Below are 20,091 nucleotides of genomic sequence, written 5' to 3' on the forward strand. Positions count from 1 at the left end.
ACTTATTTAACCTTCTCTCCATTAAAACATAGTACAAATGGAAATAAAAATTAAGAGAAATTAAAAGTGGACTTGCAATAAATGTCAATACTGCAAGTTCCACCCATCCCTACTACTTTGAGGCTTGGCTGACTATTCATAGCCATCAAAATAGCAAAATGAATGCCATAAATTAGAATACTGCTTTTTGAAATGCTTGAATATTACAAAGTTCTTGAAAAATACAAAGCCAAAAATTTAACTGAAAACAAAATGCGCGCGCACAAAGCATCTCCATGTCTGTCATACAACACATCTGACCTAAATCCTAGCCCACGTTTTATGATAAATTTAAGGCCTCTAGATCACTGATCCGGGTGGCGGGGGGAGAAAGATCAGAAATATGTTTAATATAGGAGGGGAAAGTGAGACCAAGTGGAGGTCTATTAAAAGGACAAGGAAGAACAATGCCAATGACAGATGGATCAGAATGAACAAAAATGCTTTGGACAGCAAAATCCTGGTCCAAATATCAGATTGGGAAGCAATCGCTTCCCTTGTGGTAGCTGTCAACCTGATAGCTTTCTAAATATCAAGTGTTAATTATGCCCAGCTCTATGAGGACATTTAAATATAGAAGTGTTTTTTCTAGACACCAGAGAGCAGCTTTTTTTCCAGAGTAACCCAAAACATGATCTACACAGTTTAAACAACCAATTCAGTTGTTCTGTGCTTTCCTCACAGTCTCATAACTTCTCAAATTGTTACAAAAAAACCAAACATAACATACTGAAGTACAGCCATACACAGCATACATACTAGTAGCTATATAGCTCACAGGACATGGCACAAGGACAAGGAAGAATGTTTTGGCTGCAGACACAAAAACATTGAGGTACTCCTGTCCAACTGCATGGAGACCTGAATGCACAAACAGGGGCTTTATTTAAAATTTCATCCTTGAAGACAATTGAAAGGTATTCATCCTTTTGAGAAAAGGTGACTTTTAGGAGTGTGCAAAACAGGCCATATTCCATTCGGATTTGGCCACAGACACAGCTTTAAATGTTTTTTCTACATACTTCGAGGTACCTGGCGCGGCTTGTGAATATTGTGATACTGGGGTAGATGGAGCATGCCACAAGAGAGTGGGCCCCCATGTGCTTGGCAGCAAACCCAGAAGTGGACCGGACGCCCCCCTCCCCCCCCCCACAATACTCCTGTGGGGCACTCCATCCACCCCACCATCTCAGCATTCACGAGCCACCTGGTATCTTGAGGCATATAGAAAAAAACATTTAAAGCTGTGTCTATGTCTGAATCTTTCCAATTTGATCTGGAGAAATTAAAGGGTCTCCTCATTCAATTCGGATCTGGAGACTGAGCCACCAACTCGGTGGCCGCCCTCCTCCAAATGGAATCAGCGACTGAAGCTTTGCACAGCCCTAGTGACTGCACAGAACAACTGCACTGAATCATAACTCACATTTTTAACAAATGTCCATTCGTTTGGAAACAAGGGCACCAAATAACAGTTGAAAGAATAACGCCTTTAATGAAACAGGCAAGACAGTGTTCTAAAAATCCCTAGTAAACAGGTATAGAGAAGGCGGATTATAATCCTGCCTGAAAGTTAACTCAGATGACAAAAAAAACCCAACCAAACAAATCAGAAATGACAAAGCCATACCAGCGCAAAGCAGTGTAGCATGCGACTAGAGCAGCGATTCTCAGTGGCAGTGCTGTGGAATCTTGGGGTGCCCTGACATGTTTTCAAGGGTGCCACAACGTTGGTACTACTGTTAGGTGTGCAAATATGGATTCACAAGGTATACTTGGAGATTTCAAATAGGAATCCAGAGTGTTAAAAACATTCTAGCCTGTTGGAGTCTTTTTTTAACTCTTGCAACAGAAGAACTGCACTATTATTATTGATGTAGTTAAAAAATGAGTGAAAAAAAACTAATAGCTGATATATTCTGAAGGGTGTCTCGAATCTCTCAAGGGGTGCCTTGAGTCGACAAGCACTGAGAACTACTGTTGTAGAGTGTTAGTCGTTCACTTCTGAAGGGCAATCATAACTGAAAACATCTAATAATCATGCCACCTATTTGCACAAGTTTTAAACATTTGCTTTTCACTCAAGAATTGAACTGGTCATGTACACATTTATTACTGTTTACAACCAGGGAATCACACAATTATGGGCCCACATAATTTTTGCACATAAAACGTATGACCTCGCATAACTGCGTAATTTAACTGAGTGGACTCAGTGTCTCCACCTCCGCAGGGCTCCCAACACTCAAACTAGGAGCTCCAAGTGGAGGCACTGAGTGCAGTGGCATGCAACCAGACAGCTGGTAAGTGGAAAGGCGAACTCCTGCCTGGTGGAGGAGGGGAGTGCTGTGGGGCTGGTGGGTGGACTTTGGGGGCTGTGTGTGGGATGTGCAGTTTGTAGGCAGGCATGGACCCCCTCTACCCACAGGCCCCACCAGTGGTGGCAGCAGCAGCAGCAGCAGCAGCAAGAGGCAGGCCCTTCGGGCACCCATGGCCATGACAGACAGCCCCACAGCAGCACGCAGCTCCAGCTGAGTTCCGGGGACTGCATGTGGTGGCACACAGCCAGCCCGCTACTTCATGCCTTCATACCAGACCCAGCTGGTTCTGTGCCAACACATGGGGCTCACAGCACTGCAGGTAGGAGCTGCGCACCATCAGCCAGGGCCAGGCCATCTTCAGCAGGAAGCTGCACATGGAAGTACAGAGCCTGCCTGCCCTGATGGAATGCAACTCCCTGCAGCTCCCAGTCCACGCACCATCGGGCCAAGCAGGCCCTGTGCCTCCATGTAAGGCTTCCTGCTAGAGTGCTGGAAGCCTCATGCTAAGGCATAAAGCCAGTCTGGCCCAGCCTGATGGCAAGCAGCTCCTGTCTGCAGTGCCCTGAACCCCACATGCTGGCATGGACACAGCCTGGTCTGGTCCAAACGTGCACGCCAGGGGGCCAGGCCAGGCCGGTTCTACGCCACCACGTGCAGCCCCCGGGACTCTATGCATAATTTTGAATTTTTCTGTGCATAATTGCCTGGAGCGCAATTGTTCCTCTTATAGCGCAGTCCATCACAGCCACATCAGAAGCAAGAGGAGGTGAGTAATGTTTGGCTTTTAAACTGCTACAAATAAGAACAATGCTTTTTTCAGACTGATTTTTTTTTCCCCTCTCAAAAGAAGCCTATTTGGGTTGAGTAAAGCCTGTTAGAGTCTTGTTGTTTCAGCCACAAAAAAAAGGGAAGCAAAAAAAGGCTGAAAAATCTTGAACAAACATTACGGAACATTTTAAAGAGTTACAATATCCACTCTGTTCATTTTTAGGAGGCTAGACATGTCCTGGTGCAGAAGCCAGATGGTCCAGTGATGGGTGCAAAACCAAGGGCTTCTAGAGTCTGGAATAAGAAGTGATGGTTGACCCAATCAAAGCGTTTCTGCCTCCCCCACACCCATCCTCGATTCTTTGTTCAGCCTGATTTTAGACTTTCACGCTTTTTGTTTTGACCAGGGAACTGAAAGCAGTTTTTCACATTGCGTTACTTGCTTATCTACTGGAAAGGGCCAGGCACATATTATTGCACCCCAATTTGACATGAGGAAATTGAGGTAGAAGGAGAGTGAACCAGAGACACTCCATGGTATACAGCCGTGGTTTTCAACCTGTGGTCCACAGACCCCTGGGGGTCTGCCAACAATCTTTTATGGACCCTATAGACATAACTGCAATCAATCAAAAGTATATCAAAGCCCACACTTACAATTCCAAGGGGTCCACATCTCTATTCAAAATTTTCAAAAGGGTCCACACACTTCCATTTGAAATTTTCAAAAGGGTCCACAAATGAAAAAAAGGCTGCAAACCACTGGTATAGAGCAACTCAGGACCTAGAGTTACCCACTCATCACTAAACCAAATTTCCAGTCTTAAAAACTACTCTCTAATTTAGCATGTGGGAACAGCAAGTCAAAATGCACTAGAGAATGAATGCTCTGGCAGGGTTACTACAAGTGAGGACTGTGGGGGGGAGGGCAGTAGAGCTCTGTTTCGATTCTGCATCGCTGGGGATCACAACTGTTAGCATCTGTCTACAAGTGGCATTATTTTTAAAACTAAATTAAATCTCTGCAATAGCAGCATTACCAGGCACACAACATCCTCAGACCTACATGGATAGGGAAAGAATTTTGTTCTTTATACAAAGCAAACAGATACTTTTGTGGTTGGATACCTGAGGTAAGAACACAGGACTAGATGAGATCGCCTGGATAACCCACCCTTACAAGATAGTATCGTAGAATGCATAATCTGACTTTAAAAAACCAAAATATTATTTCACTGCAGAAAATAAGAAATGCCACAAATCCAACTAAAGCTTCAGTAGTATTTTTTTCTGCTTACTTCAGAAACCAGCACTGCAATGGTGCACGTATGCTGAAAAGATGTTAATTTCCCTGGCAATTTAAGAGGCACTCACTCACTGAAAACTTATTTTATAAAAAAAAGTATCTATAGCCTTAAAACTAAAAAGCTGCCATCCAGATGCTATGAATCATTTTGACTGACATCCAACCAAGATTGCTGGAACCCTGCAAACTATGCATCTGCTGTACACATGGTGAAGTTTAAACTAGAACTTTAGTATTAGCTTGAAGCAATATGCTTACAGGAACGTCATGAGTTACAGGAAATTAATTTTTAATTCATGCTAACAAACGAGAAATGTTTTTATCACTCTGGAAAAATAAACATGCGATTTCTTCATGTATTTCTAATGCATGATATCATCAATCTGATTTTTTTTTAAATCTGGCATTTATCTTATTGTAGTTGCCCAATATGACCTGCAGTGAAATATTAATATTCATGATATTTGGTATAAAACCGCTTGTACATCTGCTTCCATTTACCTACTACTTTTTCTGAATTTCATAGAAATTGAAGGATCTGTGGCTTGAAGCATAAATACAAATAAAAGCAAAGCAAATCTTTAAATTGCTCTTCTCTTTCTTTGTATCTATTTCCTGATTTATTATAGGAAATGTATGTATGAGGATATGATGCAACAATAAAACAGAGCCTAGTTTTAATTTTTGCAATTCAAGTAGTTCTTCCTTGTATTCCCAACTGGTAAACGCCAAAGACTTGCATCAGAAGCCTATATTATGTGGAGGATAATACTTTTCAACAACAACAAAAAAAAAAAGCAGTCATCCTTAACAAGCTTCTTAATATATACAAAATCGTACTAAAAGTTAAATTAAAAAGTGACATGAAAGAGAGTGAGAGCGAGAGAGAGTGTGTACACACACCTGTAAAACTAAACAAGGGATCTGTGCTGGATACCACAACTGTTATGAAAAGAAGAACATTTAAAATGATGATTTTCAAAATGTTTCTAAGGAAAGTGATATGTTTTAGAATTATTTAGTAGTTAAATTGACAATTACCTGATAACTACATGAGTGGCAATAAAAAGTGGCTACCACAAAAAGGGAAGTTGCAGGTACACGTTTATTGCACTTGGCAAATGTGTTGCTGAAAGTCTTAACCGATACCATTTTAAAGTCAATACAATAAATACAAGCTTGTTAAATCAACAAATATTGGAGATACAAGCTCTGGGATGCCAGCTGCATGCAACTTAATACAGTTTGTTCAAATCAGCAAAGTGCATGCCCCACCCCAAAAAATGAATTCAGAGACTTACAACCTCAGAAGTAAAGGATATAAACTATCAAGGTTATGATTCTTCAAGTATATGAGAAGCTCTTCTTTCAGAAGCTTTCAGAAAGCTAAGAGAATCCTTTAAAACTAAAACTTGCATGCAATTCAGTCCCCTTCCTGTAATAAGCAATTACAGGAAGAAAAGCAGGGAATATTTTGAAGTTTCATGTATAGTTTTGCAGAAACTTAAGATCTTTTAACTTGGCAATACAACATATTTATAGCTTATAAAATACAAGGTATGCTGTCCTTAAACAAAGTTCAAGCTCTACATTGTTTCTGCTTAGTTGGAGATCAGTGATCTAAAACTGAATGCTATACCACTAGATGATCTGCTCAGGTCCCTTCCAACCGTACAAACTATGAAACCACATTTCCACAGATGAGTATAAAAAGGTATAGTAAGAACACATAAGCCCAAAATCAGAAAAGCTGAGGTACAAACTAAGATGCAGTAACATGGAAGTACATTCTGTAATTACATTTATAGTCAGACACAGACCAAGGAAAGAAACAGCCTACTTAATGTCATTTAAGTGTCTACTTAAGTTCCGGTTTTTTTTACCTCCCTGCCTGCCATCTGACACCTCCAGGGAAGGAATTGTACCTGATCAACACATCAAAGAACTACTCACCACAGCTCACAAAGACACTCTCATGGACCCAGGAGGGACAGCCTTCCATCTTCAGCTCCCTCTGTGCAAAACTGAAGCGTATTACCTACCTATGGGGACTTTTTACCATCTTGTACCATCTACACTTTTCCCAGAGCCTGACAAAGGGACTTTGATCCCAAAAGCTTGCAGAAAAGGCCAATTTTCTTGCCATTTTCCAGTTGGTCTAATAAAAGGTATCATTTTGGAACCAAAAGTACAAACAAAAAACTGGAACTCAAGTTAACGTGTTTTTGCTCCTGTTTTTCCAATGGTTAACTTGGATCAGAGAGGGTCTAAAATCCTGGCTAAGCTAGGGAAAGGAACAAGTTAGAGACTGCTTAGAGAAGTCACACACTTTTAAATTAGCTAAACCTGAAGAACCCTCATGTGCTTACAGAACTAACAGAAATCAGACAGCTGTCAGTAATTTTTTTTTGAGAATTTAATAGACAATAGGTGAGGTCCCAGAAGGCTGGAAAAGAACAAATACCATGCCCATCTTTAAAAGAAGGACCTAGAGAATTATGGGGGAGAAGGGGGCACGGCTTCGGCAGCAACAGCGGGAGCATGTCAGCAGCAAACGCAGAGATCACAAGGACCTCCGGTAAGTGTTTAAAGTGCGTTTAAAATGCAGGTTCAGCTTTCACAAATATTTGAAACCACGAATACCGATGTTTTCCTGTACAGGCGGTCAGCTTTTTGGGGCTGGTATTGCTGGTAATGTCACTGATAAATACTGTATGCATGCAGCCAGCATGGAGACCGGCGTCCGACCAGTACATTGGAGGGGACGGGGGGCATAGGGGGAAAATAGAGGCCGCTCATGGTGCGGGAGGGAGTGGGGCTGAGGCAGGGGTAGGCGCTGCCCAATTAGGGTGGGGCAGGGCACGGGACTGAGCTGTGCGTGGCTCATCTGGAGACACAGGGAGGACGGGTGGCTTCCTGCCACTGCACACACCCCCAGAGGAGGAATACGCCCCCTGGATTTGTATGCAGGATAAAGGTGGGCTGCCTACTGCAGGCTTGGGGCTGCACCAGCCTCTTCCTGATGAGGACGGGCAGGGAGAGGGGACTGGGCCAGGGAGTGGTGGCACTGGGAGAGGGTAGGCTATGGACACCCAAAAATTACTTGTAGCCCCCCACCCTCCCAACCCACATCGCCTGCCCTGCTCACCCTGAGTGCAGCCGTGGCCCAGCCCCGCTGCCAGGAAGAGGCCAGTGCAGCTCCTGGTCCTGAGCCCGCAGTAGGCAGCCTGCCCTTGCCCGCTGCACAAATCCGGTGGGCACAGCCCCCCCATGCCTCCCCCAGGGGTGTGCACAGTGGTGGGGAGCCATTCCGCTTCCTCACACCCCCAGACGAGACGCGCATTGCTCTGTCCTGCGCCCTGACCCAACTGCTGTCCCACTCCTCCCTCACCATGGGAGCCTCGATCTGACCCGCCCTCTGCTCCCCTTCCCCCACCACCGACTTACCAGCCAAACATTGCTCTCCATGCTGCCAGGCTGCATATCAGCTATCGGATCAGTATTGGGTGATATGGCTGGTTAATAATTGGCCACTGATATCAGCCCAAAAAATATTGGTACACCCCCCAATACTGGTTCCTCCATTTGGCAGAATAAAATTAGATAAAACAACAATGTTGATTTGATAATGTTAAGATTAAGAAGTTCTAGACCTCCATACAGAGTCATGTCAATTCTCTCCTCTTTTCTTCCCCTACCCACTTGCATCAGTAATCCTGAATCCAGCTGTCCACCCTTGCCTGCATTAACAGCCTCCCCCGATGACTAATTTCTGTATACTTGTAACTCAAGCAAGTAACAGTGTCTGCTACAGTGATAAGAGGTTCAGGGTTTGAATTTTATTCAAGGTCTATGGTGACCTGATACAGCTACGGACATTTTGTTATATTTCTTCTTTAAAAATAACCCAGGAATTGGTATCCAAGACTCACTACTTTAAAAAAAAAAATGTTATTTAGGTTACAAAGTCAAACATTTGAAAGACAGAATGCCAAATGTACAGTCGCCTGTGCAAGCTTAATATGTCCCCACTTTGCACATGCAAAGCAGTAACATCTAATGGCATGATCACATACTACTTTTCCATGGGAAACCTTCCTCTTTCAGCATCCATCCTGTGCATAAAAGGGGAGAATTAAGGTTGCACAGCCAACTACGTTGAATTTTAGCATCTGACTAAACAATTAATGGAGTTTTTCCCTATGTAATATACTCAAGCACAAGTTTACTGTTTACCAGTATACATCCTAAGAAGTATTAAGTCAGATAAGGGTAGCAGAACTTCCAAAGGAAAATTTAAAACACTCTTTCACTGCTGAAATGTTTCTTTATTTAAAGTTCCAGTGTTAGTTCTGCAGTCTTAATCCAAACTACAGGCACAATCACCTTATAAAATAAAAGCATCTGGTTTTGTGAAAAGCTACTTTTCCCTCCTCCCCACTCCTCTTCTAGTTGGAACAAAAACAAGGGTAAAAGGTGAGTTTAGTCCTACTATCAAAACTACAATTTTCTTAGTACAGAAGGACTCTCTCTCAGTGAACAACACATTGACCTTAAATTTAATTTGGACCCACAAAGTACATATCTCTATTCTCTCACAGTGAGAAGAAAGTCTACAAGCAAGGACCTGAATATACGTTTACCAGTTGACAGTATCCTCTTGAAGTCTTAATAGAAGCTTCTACTCCTTGGAGAACTGATGTAGCAGCTTGTCTTCAGTATCTGAAGAAACAGAAAAAGAAAGATTAAAAGACAAATGGCACATGGTCTAACTGAATCAAAATGTCATGCTTCAGTGCTATAAAACTGTAATATATGTAGTAACAAAAATTCTGGCTTCACATCTGTTTTGATATCAAAGAAACAATACGATTATTCAATCTTTAAAAATGTAAATCTGGGTTGTTATGATTTTAACATCCCCAGAATTAGATAAAGTGATACCAGTTTTTCAGTCAGCTCCTATCTGAGTGGTTATTTCTGCAACCACAAGGTCTAGAATTTCCCTCCTAATAAAAGCTTAAATTCTGCTGTAACACATGGCTTTGATCTATTTATACTAATCAGGAAAAAGCTTCTCCTTTTACTATCATGGAATTAATTTTTCAAGACTTGATTGAATGCATCTCTTAAATTTTCTAGGTTCTAATGTAACATTTCCTATTGGAATGGAAAATTCTTTATACTGTTGCCAAATTCTGTCCTGACAATAATTTATCTGATCAGAACCAAAGTAAATAAAGTTATTGTTTACATTTTTTAAATTCATTAGGTAATAGGCAAATACCCCATTTTTTAAATGAGCAGTTTTCAATTATATGCTCTGTAGAAATAAGAATACAATCTAAAAAAGTAGCCCAACTGAACAGTCAGAACTGATTTTTCAGGATAAGTAACTTCAATGAGTAGGAAACCACAGACAGAGTTAATTTAAAATCACCTTGTTTTTTTTTAGAATATGCAATGCCATATAGGATTACTACAGAAGAAACTACTTTAAACAAGTTATCAGTCTGACAGTATTTCTTCAATTCATTATGTACGTGAAAAATAGGAAACGTTACCAGTGTACAGTTAAAGGAGCATTTGTGTGGCAAGCTCAGAAACTGCTGAAGGATCACAAAAAGATTATGCAAGAGGTAAGGATTTTTGCGGCTGATGCCCTTTACTGGACCAAGTACATGTTTGGGAGAGACTTGGATTAACTTTCTAAATATATCAACCACAAAAATTCTGGCTTCTCAGATTCCTGGATCGTTACAACTACAATCTCACTTCAACACCACAAAAAGTATGGACAGACAAAAGCAGCAACAGATGAACTACCAAGCCCAAATTTTAACAATGCTGCATTTCAGGGTATAAGTTCATTCATAGGTGGGATCCAGAAGAAATGCCATTGCCATCGACCCTCCACAAAAACACTATCTGAACAGCATCACAGTTAACTTCAATAGGGTATCTCTATACTTATCCTGAAGCTTCTATGGCCAAATGGAAGGTAATAATGTGAATTAAATCACAAACAGATCACTACTGCAGTTACTATTACGAATGAAAAAAAAAAAAAAAAAAATGAATCAGATCAGGTGCTCCACTACAATATTTTCTGAGGAGCAGAACGTCCAATTGTTTTTATGTTAATTCCTTAATCTGGAGAAGCAAAGACTGGCTACAGATGTTGTTATTACAGACTTTCCCGCATTATATCTGTGAAAGGGCAGTTTGTCTCGTATTCTAGGTCAGAGGTGCTCAACCCCTCCTCCACCACCAAATTTACAAGCCCCTCTCTCCAGATGATATGGCCCTGTGCATGAGACCCCACCTACACCCACAGGTGTGGGCAGCAACCGATCCTAATTTTTCAGAATTTCTTGTCCCCGCTTGCAGAACTGCTCTCCCAGGCTTCTTACAGATAAGGAGGAGGTTTAATATTTATACCAAATACCCAAGCAGTCCTCTATCTCGGATCACCTTTTTTCTGATTTACTTCGCACTGTTTCCAAAATTACAATGAATATTCAAAATCACTTCATCTTAGCTGCCACTTAATAGAAAGCTTGATATGCAGAGCATAAAAGTCCCTTTCTCCCAAATACCAGATTCTGCTCCAAGCATACACTGCTAGTTTACATCAGAAGAGGTTCAACCTCCTACAGAATAAGAATCCTAAGGATCATCTACATTTTATTTGTATTTCTGAAATTAGAGGCTCCTCTTCGAAAGATTCATTTACAAATAAAATCTATGTTATTGCAATTCTTACTGTAGCACCTTAAAAAAAAGTTCATTTGAATTCAACACCCAAGCACCACAAGAACTCATGAACAATAGTTCTATTAACAAAATTCAGAGAAAAAAAACAAAAGCAATTTGTGAAACATGCCACAGGGAAAAGACTAAGCTACTGTTCTAATTTTCATAATCTTATGCAAAGAATGGGACAAGAAAGTTTAAAGTCAAAATAGATTTGGTCTGAAGAAGCCAATTTTAGATGCTCATGAAAACATACTGTGTAAATTCAAGCTGCTTCCAAACCTAACACCAGTTCTTCAACTAGAACAGTAGCTGCTGGTAAGTAGCACTATTTATGCATTTAATAGATTTATTTTGCACCCCATCCAAAAGGCTCAAAATAGCTTACAGCAAACAACTATTCAATCAGACATGAAAAGCTGGATGTACAGGTAACAAGAGTGCTTTGCAAAGAATGTGCAAAGCAATCCACTGGCATAATACATGCAATTACACCTAGGCAGCCACTGCTGTTTGAACAGAGTTCAGGTCAAGGATCACTATTGCAAGGTGTAGCAACAATAGGAACAAGATTAAACACTGTACTGAAGCCTGCAATTTACAGTTTAAGTTTCAAACCATTCCTAAAATTTCCCTGCACCTCCCATACAGGTAATGTGAAACTCTGAACTGGCCCTGACTTCATACTAACCATTCATTCCAGAGAACACAGAACGTTCTTGCCATCCGAACAGTTCCACTTTATCTCGAAGAGGGCCAGCAGCATATTTTCTCAAAGTACATATTCACTTGGCAGCTCTGCTCAGAAAGACACTTGCCAGATTTGCTCTGAGTCATGAGGTGTTAAAGGAAATTCTGCATTTCTGATACTGTACAGCAGATACACACGCCAAATGGTTTAACTCTCCATCAACAAGAGATCTGGAGTTGGAACTGCAGCCGCTGCCCTGTGCTGCCTCTGCTCACCCCACTTCCCCTTGCCACACTTCAGTCCAGGGCATGGACCACGTACCTTGCTGTCCACCCTCCCCAAGCCAGGCAGCAGTGGTTGTGGTGGCAGCACCTCCAGCCTGGCCCCAGACCCAGCTCTGATGGGCCCTGGGGCCAAAGCTGCCAACTGCAACTGCTGCTGCCTGGCTGGGCACCTGGGGAACAGGTGCAGAGTGTGGCACAGGGAGGGAGAGGCAGGTGACAAGCCGCATTAAGCTGCTTGACTCCCCTGTCACCTGACCCCCTCATCGCTGCATTTGGGGAGAGGGAATGAATTTAAGATGACCCTCCAATAAGTTAGATTATGTACATGAAAAATTCTATATATGTTACAATTTCCCATGTATCGGGGGGTGAGGGGTGGAGGCAGTCATCTTAATTAAAGGTCATCATGGATTTGGGCAAAGTAATTCACAATTTTGTGTTTCTGAGAGTAAGCAGAGAAGGAGGATTACCACCATCTTCTCTGATACACTCATATTTATACAAACTGAAGACAGTACAGTGCAAAACCAAACAATGTACCTGTAGGCCTCTTTACAAATGAAACTAGAGCCAGACAGTGCATCTTTATCCTGCATCTTCTGGTGATGGGGACTAAAAAAGGTACCAGAGAAATGAGAGAAGTCTTTTCCTCTGGGGTTTCCTAGGCACCCATCTCCAAGATATACAGAGATCCTGGATGACTGGAAAAGGGAAAATATAATGCCCATATTTAAGAAAGGGAAGGAGGCAGCTCCAGGAACTACAGACCAGTCAGTCTCACCACAGTCCCTGGAAAAATCATGGAGTAGATCCTCAAGGAATCCATTTCTAAGCACTTGGAGAAGGCGTTTAAGATCAGTCAGCATGTACTCACCAAGAGCAAAGCATGCCTGACCAACCCAATTGCCTTCTATGATTAAATGACTGGCTCTGTAGATGTGGGGAGATTGGTGGACGTGGTATAGCTTGATTTTAGCAAGGAAAAAAAAAATATCAGGGAAAAAACCCCCCACTAGAAGGCTAGTAAAACACTGGAACAGGTTAGTGAGAGAGGTGGTAGAATCTCCATCCTTGGAGGCTTTTAAGACCCAGCTAGACAAAGCCTTGGCTGGGATGATCTAACTGGAGATGGTCCTGCTTTGAGCAGGGGGTTGGACTAGATCAGCATTTCTCAACTCATTGGTCCCACCCAGAACGTGGGTCCCATGAATATAGCAGGGTCATGAATAAACTTTAAAAATAGATTCTCCTTTAAAGTTGAAAAATATGGGAAACGGTGGCTTGTCCCTTGTAGGCTGGCAGAGTTCCATCCTGCAAGGGACTGCTTTGGGCCCCTCCATGCCCCACACCTCACACACTTGGGGGGAGCTGGGGGCAGCAGGTCAGGAGTGAGGGGCACTGGGTCAGGACTGGTCACTGCTGTTTACAAACGGATCCTGGTACAAAAGAGGTTAAGAACCACAGGACTAGATGACCTCCTGCGGTCCCTTCCAATCCTAATTTTCTAGGATTCTCTATTTATGATGTCCTACTTGTTCCAGTAGGAAAGGCTTATTTCTCTACCTCTGGCAACTCATCCAGCATTTGTACATGATCCTTTTTTTTCAAAAAAACAAATTGCTCATGAAAGGGAAAGGGCAGAACTCCTGACAGCAAAGTGGACAAGAAGCCTATGGCTAACACCTCAGTTATTCTTAGCGCTGGTACAAAGAGGAGGAAAGAGGCAGCAGCAGGTTTTTTCTCCCCTCCTCCCCTTTTTAAACAGATTATTTAAGACACATTCCTCTTCAAAATGGAACCAATTAAAATTATATTTGAATGACAGTCAAAATAAGGAATGAGCTAGTAAAATAATCTTACATTAAATAAAAGGATACATGTGAGCAATACATGTTTGCTGCCAACGTGCTGGAAGTGAGACAACCAAGTTGGGGAAGGTTACAGAGGATGTGGACAAATGTATATGAGGATCCACTTTAGAGGGGGACAGACAGGGGACCACTGCTCAAAACACAGCAGCTTTTGCACATTTCAAACTTATATGTGGACAAGCTGGGAGAAAAACAAAACAGAAAAACTGCTCCAGCTTTAACCCGGAAAAAGCAGCATTAAACTTTGAGAGGTTTTGAAAAATTTATAGCATTCCCAGTATCTACCACTAGAGTGAATAAATGAACTTAGATTTTGACAGCTCTAGATTCCTGGGCAGATGGAGAGAAACACTTTATTTCAGTTTATTCAATTCAATAAGTAGTTCTTTCAAAACCGAAACAAAAATGAGTGAAGCTAGTTTTGATACATGGATTGGAAGGGGGGAAAAAGTAAGACTGTTACGTCTAAATTCTAGAAAATAATTTAGTTAATTTAATAAGTTATCAGAAAACCATCAGTTCCATTCACCCACTACAGATAATACACCCTTTATTTAACAAATTCATTTTAATTATAAAACATGTTTTGATAAACTTTTTACATATCTAGCACTTTTTTTTTTCTTAACTGAGAAGACGTAAAAAAGTACTGTTTTCTTATTTTAATTCCAACTTGTCATCCCAAACTGGCTGGCCACAAATGGAGAAAAAATTTGATGTGGTAAATAAGAAATTCCAGTTACTCTCTAACTAAATAATACGTAAAACTTAATACAATTAAGACTGAATAAAATATGCATGTATGCCAAGCTACACTATTTCTTAACTGCATACAGGGCATAATCCTCTTGGTTTGCAGAAAGTAGCAATATAGTGTAAAGGATGCATTTAGTTGTAAATATACATTAAAGGTCACCAACTACTAAATAAATCCTCTTTATGTAAAAGCTACATTGTAGATAATAAATTTTAGTTGAGTTTTGCATCTGTACTGGGTTTTTTTCTTTAAAGATATCTTCCTGATGCCTGATTCAGCATATACATTCAATTTGAGGTTTTTTAAATCAGTTTCCCTGCTACTAATAACAGGAAGTATTTGTCTTAAAAAAGACTCAGTGGCCAATAACTGGTTAGTCCCAAACATATGGAACTGGATTTAAATATGAAAATATGAAGGTAGAAGGGGAATTCCACGCTTCACTGCACCAGCAGATTAAATGCAAGACGCTGTTGCTTCCCCATCTTTCTCTGAGCCTAAACTGAGCATCAAAGTTCCCATAGTCCAATGTACCGAATGATATGAATTTGAAAATTGGGTAAGCAGCTTCCTCAGAGTTCAAGTATGAACATGTTAAATGATAGCAAGAAATGAATTCTGTAACAGTACCGCTACCAACACTGTTACAGTATGTACAGCAGTCAGGATGTTTCTCCATACTAAATTATTCGAAGCAGCCCAGGAAGCAAAAATCTTTGCCAGAGCAAAGAGTGAAACAGGAGAAAAACATTAATGTTCATGTGCTCAGGGATGGGTTTCAGAATTGAGAGCCATGCAAGATAAAAGGGGCAATTCTCCCTTTTAAAAGCAATCGTTTTCCTAAGGTTGCAAACAAGCTAAAACAAAACAGTGTCTGCATACAATACATTCAAATAATCACGGTTTCCTTTTCCACCAGAAAAGCTAGAAAGGTTTTTCACTTTTAACTGAAAAGCTGAGATTCTGAGCCAAAACTCTACAGCAAGCGGCAAGTTCCACAGGAAGTCTTGTGGTTGCAAAGACATGAAAGATGCCAATTTAATTTTTCGTTACCTTCTAGAATGCAAAGTTATGTTAGTGTAGCAACAAATATCCTCACCTCAAAGGCTACCATGCAGAATATGTCCAATAGCGAATGTGTGAATGTATAGCACTTGCTTGGGAGGGGAAACTTTCCCTCTGAACAACGTAAGCAAATTGAAAACCCAAATGCTGAACCTCAACTCTCTCGCCCCTTTACCACAGGTAGTAATGGTCTGTCAGACTCTGCCTTCTGGTCTCCTGATGGGTCTCTGTGCTTAGTGCTGAGGGCTAAGTTACTGCAGGTTAGCTCCCATCTACTGGGGGTAAGAGCATAAATTTGGGCAGTTACTGTAGAGTGGATGACATGCAGCACTTCTCTACTGAGAGGAAGCCAGCTTGTATTCCCATAACCATAGGAAACGAGACAGATCTGAGGAGAATAGAGGGTATTTCTCAGCAACCAAGTTATGCAACTGCCAGAGGTTAGCCGAATAATCCCTTCTCCTGACTTTTTCCACTTACAAGTTTGAGACAAAATTTTCAAAAAGCAACCTTTAAATACCTAAAAGGTAATTACAGAAAGGATGGAGATGCGCTTTTCTCTTTGGGCACAGGAACAGGAGCAATGAGCTAGAGCTGCAGCAGAGAAAATTTAGGTTTGAGATTAGGAAAAACTTTCCAACTATGAGGATGGTTAAGCATTGGAACAAGCTACTTAAAGAAACTCAGGAATCTCCATCTTTGGAAATGTTAGAAAGCAGGTTGGACGGACACTTGGCTGGGATGATTCTGCCTCGAGCAGGTAGATGAACTAAATTACCTTGTGTAAGGTCCCACTTTTCTATGTTCCTTTAAGTCATGCTTCTCAGACCTCTAATAATTTTTGTCATTCTTTGCTGGACTTTTTTCAATCTTTTCACAGGCTTCTTGAAGTATGGGGCCCAAAACTAGACACAGAGGTAAGGCCTCACCAGTGCAAAAAAGTACCAGAATCACTTCCATTTACCAAGTGACACTCCTGTCAATATAGCTCAGTATGTTGTTTGTCTTTTTCGAGATCAGCCGATGCACGGTAAATCTCCTTCTTTTATACGGTATGATTGGTTCTTCTGTCCACAGCCCTAGTAAGCAACCTACTGTTTTCTGCACTATTTTCAGTTAAACACGGTCCCAACAGGTAGCCGCATTTACAGCATATTGCAATAATCTGATTCTGAGGTGCCAAATGCAGCCCACAGAGGGAAATCAGTTTGGGCTTTCATGTCCATCTGGTGGAAGTACACAACTGTCCATAGATACCTCTAGCATACAGAACAACAGACTCACCTACATTTGTACTTAAATTGTAGGCAACGGTTGTGCTTCTTCAATTAACACAACTAGTTATAGCAAGGACGACCTGATTTCAAGTGCAGAAGAATTTGAGATGTTTAAGCGCTCTGTAACTGAACATCAGATTCTTTTTAAACAACTATAAAACCTCTCCAATTAAAAATGGTCTTTAAGCCATGATGCAGTTCTGGGGTAAACTGTCATTTCTGTAGTTGATTACTTGCCATTTTTTGAACCCTTCTTCCTCCCCCTCCACAAGGACTAAGTGTAGTTCCCATCTAACTCTAGGTTACAGCAATTCCACAATGAATATAAACATATCCTTGGCATCATTTTATCCAGTGACTGGAGAGGTATCTTTAGGAAACTGCCTATCATGAAATCGCATGAAGTAGTCCATCCTGAAAATCCAATGCGACTGACTAGTCCTTAGAGATGATGGTTGTCAAAGATCTGGCCTGTGGGATGGATCTGACCTGCAGGATCCCCACGGGGTTGCAAATTCAGCAGTGGGATGAGTGGTGCCAGTGTTAACCGCTGCAGCTCTCAGAGTGTAGAGCTGTGTTATTTGGTCCATGTTGCCAGAAATCTGGCAGCAGACTGAATGGAGGCTGCTGCGGCTCCAGGAGCTCCTACAATTAACACTGCTCTCATCAAACTTCTGGCCTCATGGGCAGCCCTGCAGGGCAGATGACAACCCCACACTCCGGATCAGGGCTGGATGGGTTTGACACCTCTGCCTTAGCCAAGTCCTCACCAGCACGAGCCAAAATAAATGACACCTACTATAGAACTATTTTTCTTTTGTTGTCATTCATGACCTTTCATAATTAATCACAGGCATCTCGTATGGTGAAAACATCATAAATCATTCCACATTTTGGCAAACAGTCCAAGCAAAACTTCTTAAAGCAGTACTTTTCCTGCATGAGGGGTTTTCTCCAGCAGGCTCAGACTAATTAAGTGGTGAACAAAATAGAAGTAGAAAAAAAAAAAAGTTACATGACTCTGGATCTGCTCCTCACTGGTGCAAGCATACACCTTCTGACTGGAGGTAAACCATAAGATTACTCCCTCTCTTATAATACTAACTTTTAGTTAACACCAAGTACCTAAGGCTAGGAGACTGACAAAGCAGAAGTAGCCCCTATTTTCATACTTCTAGAGGTGATGCACTTATTAAAACAGGGAAGTCCTTCTATTTAAAAAGGGTACACATACAGCCTTAAACATATTAGGGCTGAAGACAGAATGGTCACTTTGCACTTTAAAGAAGACCTTATAACAATCATATGTACATTTTTAACTTCTCCCCTCTCTGATAATACTGCCTATTCAAGTCCAGGGGCAAGAGCCAAATTGGCTTACACTCATCAACTTAAGTTTCACCGTGAGATTATACTGTATCTAAAGAACCATTCTTGCAGAATGCTTTGTGAAGTATTTTTATATATGACTGTAACAACATGCCGAATGGAGAAATGCCAAGTCAAGAATTTCACCAAACAAAAAGGTAATTTTGTACAGTTCTTTAATGCAAATGTTCTTCAGCATCTACTGTGCCTGTCAAGTTGTTTATATTCTCTTTAAAAAGGAGACTGATTGCATCCCGCTTGCTCCACAGAGTATCTGCCTAAACAGTACATGGATTATGTATGGTTTTAGAGACACGGTAACACAAGAAAGATCACTAAGTGACTGCCTGCTTCTTTAACTAAAGCACCTACATTTCTGATGTCTTGATTTAACTAGCTCCATATTGTTAAAGAACAATAATGGTGTTGTGATTGGACTACAAGACACAATATGTTCAATCCTAGCTTCTACCACAGATTTCTTGTATGATCTCAGGACCTGAATTTCACTAAGCCTCAGCTCCTCATCAGCAGTAGGACCTATATCACTTTCCTTTCTCCCTCAACGTCTTGGTCATTTAGACTAATTTTTGTGAGGTGGGGTGGTCCTTACAAGATATGTATACAGGGTTTAGCATAATCTTTTGGCAGCTTTTAGGAACTGCTGAAACATAATAATGATTAACTCAATATCAAAAGACAGCACTAGCAAAAACTTGTATATGGTAAAAATTTACCTGAACTGACTGCACGACATTTCCTTAATTCCTAAAAAAACTATCAGTACTTTTCTCTGTTGACTATACAGCAGATCCTATAAAAGCTGGCAGACACCATCTCAGATCTCTCCAAATTCTGCTCATTAAATTAATATATCACAGTTTATCTTCAGCTGTTCTGCTACTTCAATCACTTTGGTACTGGTAACAGGAAAGCCCATTTTTCTTTGGTGAAGTCATCAAAAGAGACTGTTTGAAGCTCCAGAGCTTTTAACAATCTGTAAGGTTAACCTCAATACTGGAACTTGTTGATGCACTGCTGAAAACTTAAGTTTCCTTTGCCTTTTCTTTACAGAAATAGAAAAAAAATGCCTCTGAGACAAAGCACCAATTCAATCCTGAAGACTAAGACAAGGAATAATCCCTGATAAAGAAACCAAATAGAATTCATAAAATGACTCAACTTAAGACCAAGAATAGCATTAAAACCATTCTGGGCACTCAACTTTCAGTTTTGAACACCTGATGATGTCCTGATCATGTTGTCCACCTTGAAAAGCATCCCCACTTTACAGGCTGGGCTTTGGACTTGGGCAAAGATGAATCACAGCCGTGGGGGCCAACCTTTTTGGCAAGTGTGCCACAAATTAGCTCCCCACCATTCCCAAGTGCCACTCCAATCCCATTCCCAGGTCCTATCTGTTGCTCAGTTTTCTGCTCCCTTCCCAATCTGCTGCTCTACTGCTTCCTGCTGTATCTACCATCGTACTGCCTGTTGCCTCCCAATCCGCCACATGCCACGCACAGAGGCTGCCCCTCCCACTTGTGGCATGCAGGCCACAGGCTGACCACCCCTGAATTGGAGCACA

The 20,091-nt window shown here is 41.3% G+C and overlaps 1 protein-coding gene across 5 annotated transcripts in view; it reads right to left on the reverse strand.

Moving 5' to 3' along the window:
• Positions 1–19,841, reverse strand: part of FAM49B (family with sequence similarity 49 member B) — a 67,207-nt gene extending 47,366 nt beyond the window's left edge. For 3 of the 5 annotated variants that reach the window (XM_019552799.1, XM_019552782.1, XM_019552818.1), the window contains exons 1-3: positions 19,831–19,841; positions 17,684–17,685; positions 9,078–9,156 (exon numbers count right to left, since the gene is read on the reverse strand). The gene's annotated coding sequence lies outside the window, so the exon portion shown is untranslated. Of the gene's footprint in view, positions 1–9,061; positions 9,157–17,683; positions 17,686–19,830 lie in introns of all 5 variants that reach the window. The other 2 variants (XM_019552790.1, XM_019552826.1) reach the window with 1 other exon arrangement.
• Positions 19,842–20,091: the final 250 nt, after the last annotated feature.

The sequence above is a fragment of the Crocodylus porosus genome, unplaced genomic scaffold (assembly GCF_001723895.1).
Source record: "Crocodylus porosus isolate Cpor-Errol unplaced genomic scaffold, CroPor_comp1, whole genome shotgun sequence".
Lineage (NCBI taxonomy): Eukaryota > Metazoa > Chordata > Crocodylia > Crocodylidae > Crocodylus > Crocodylus porosus.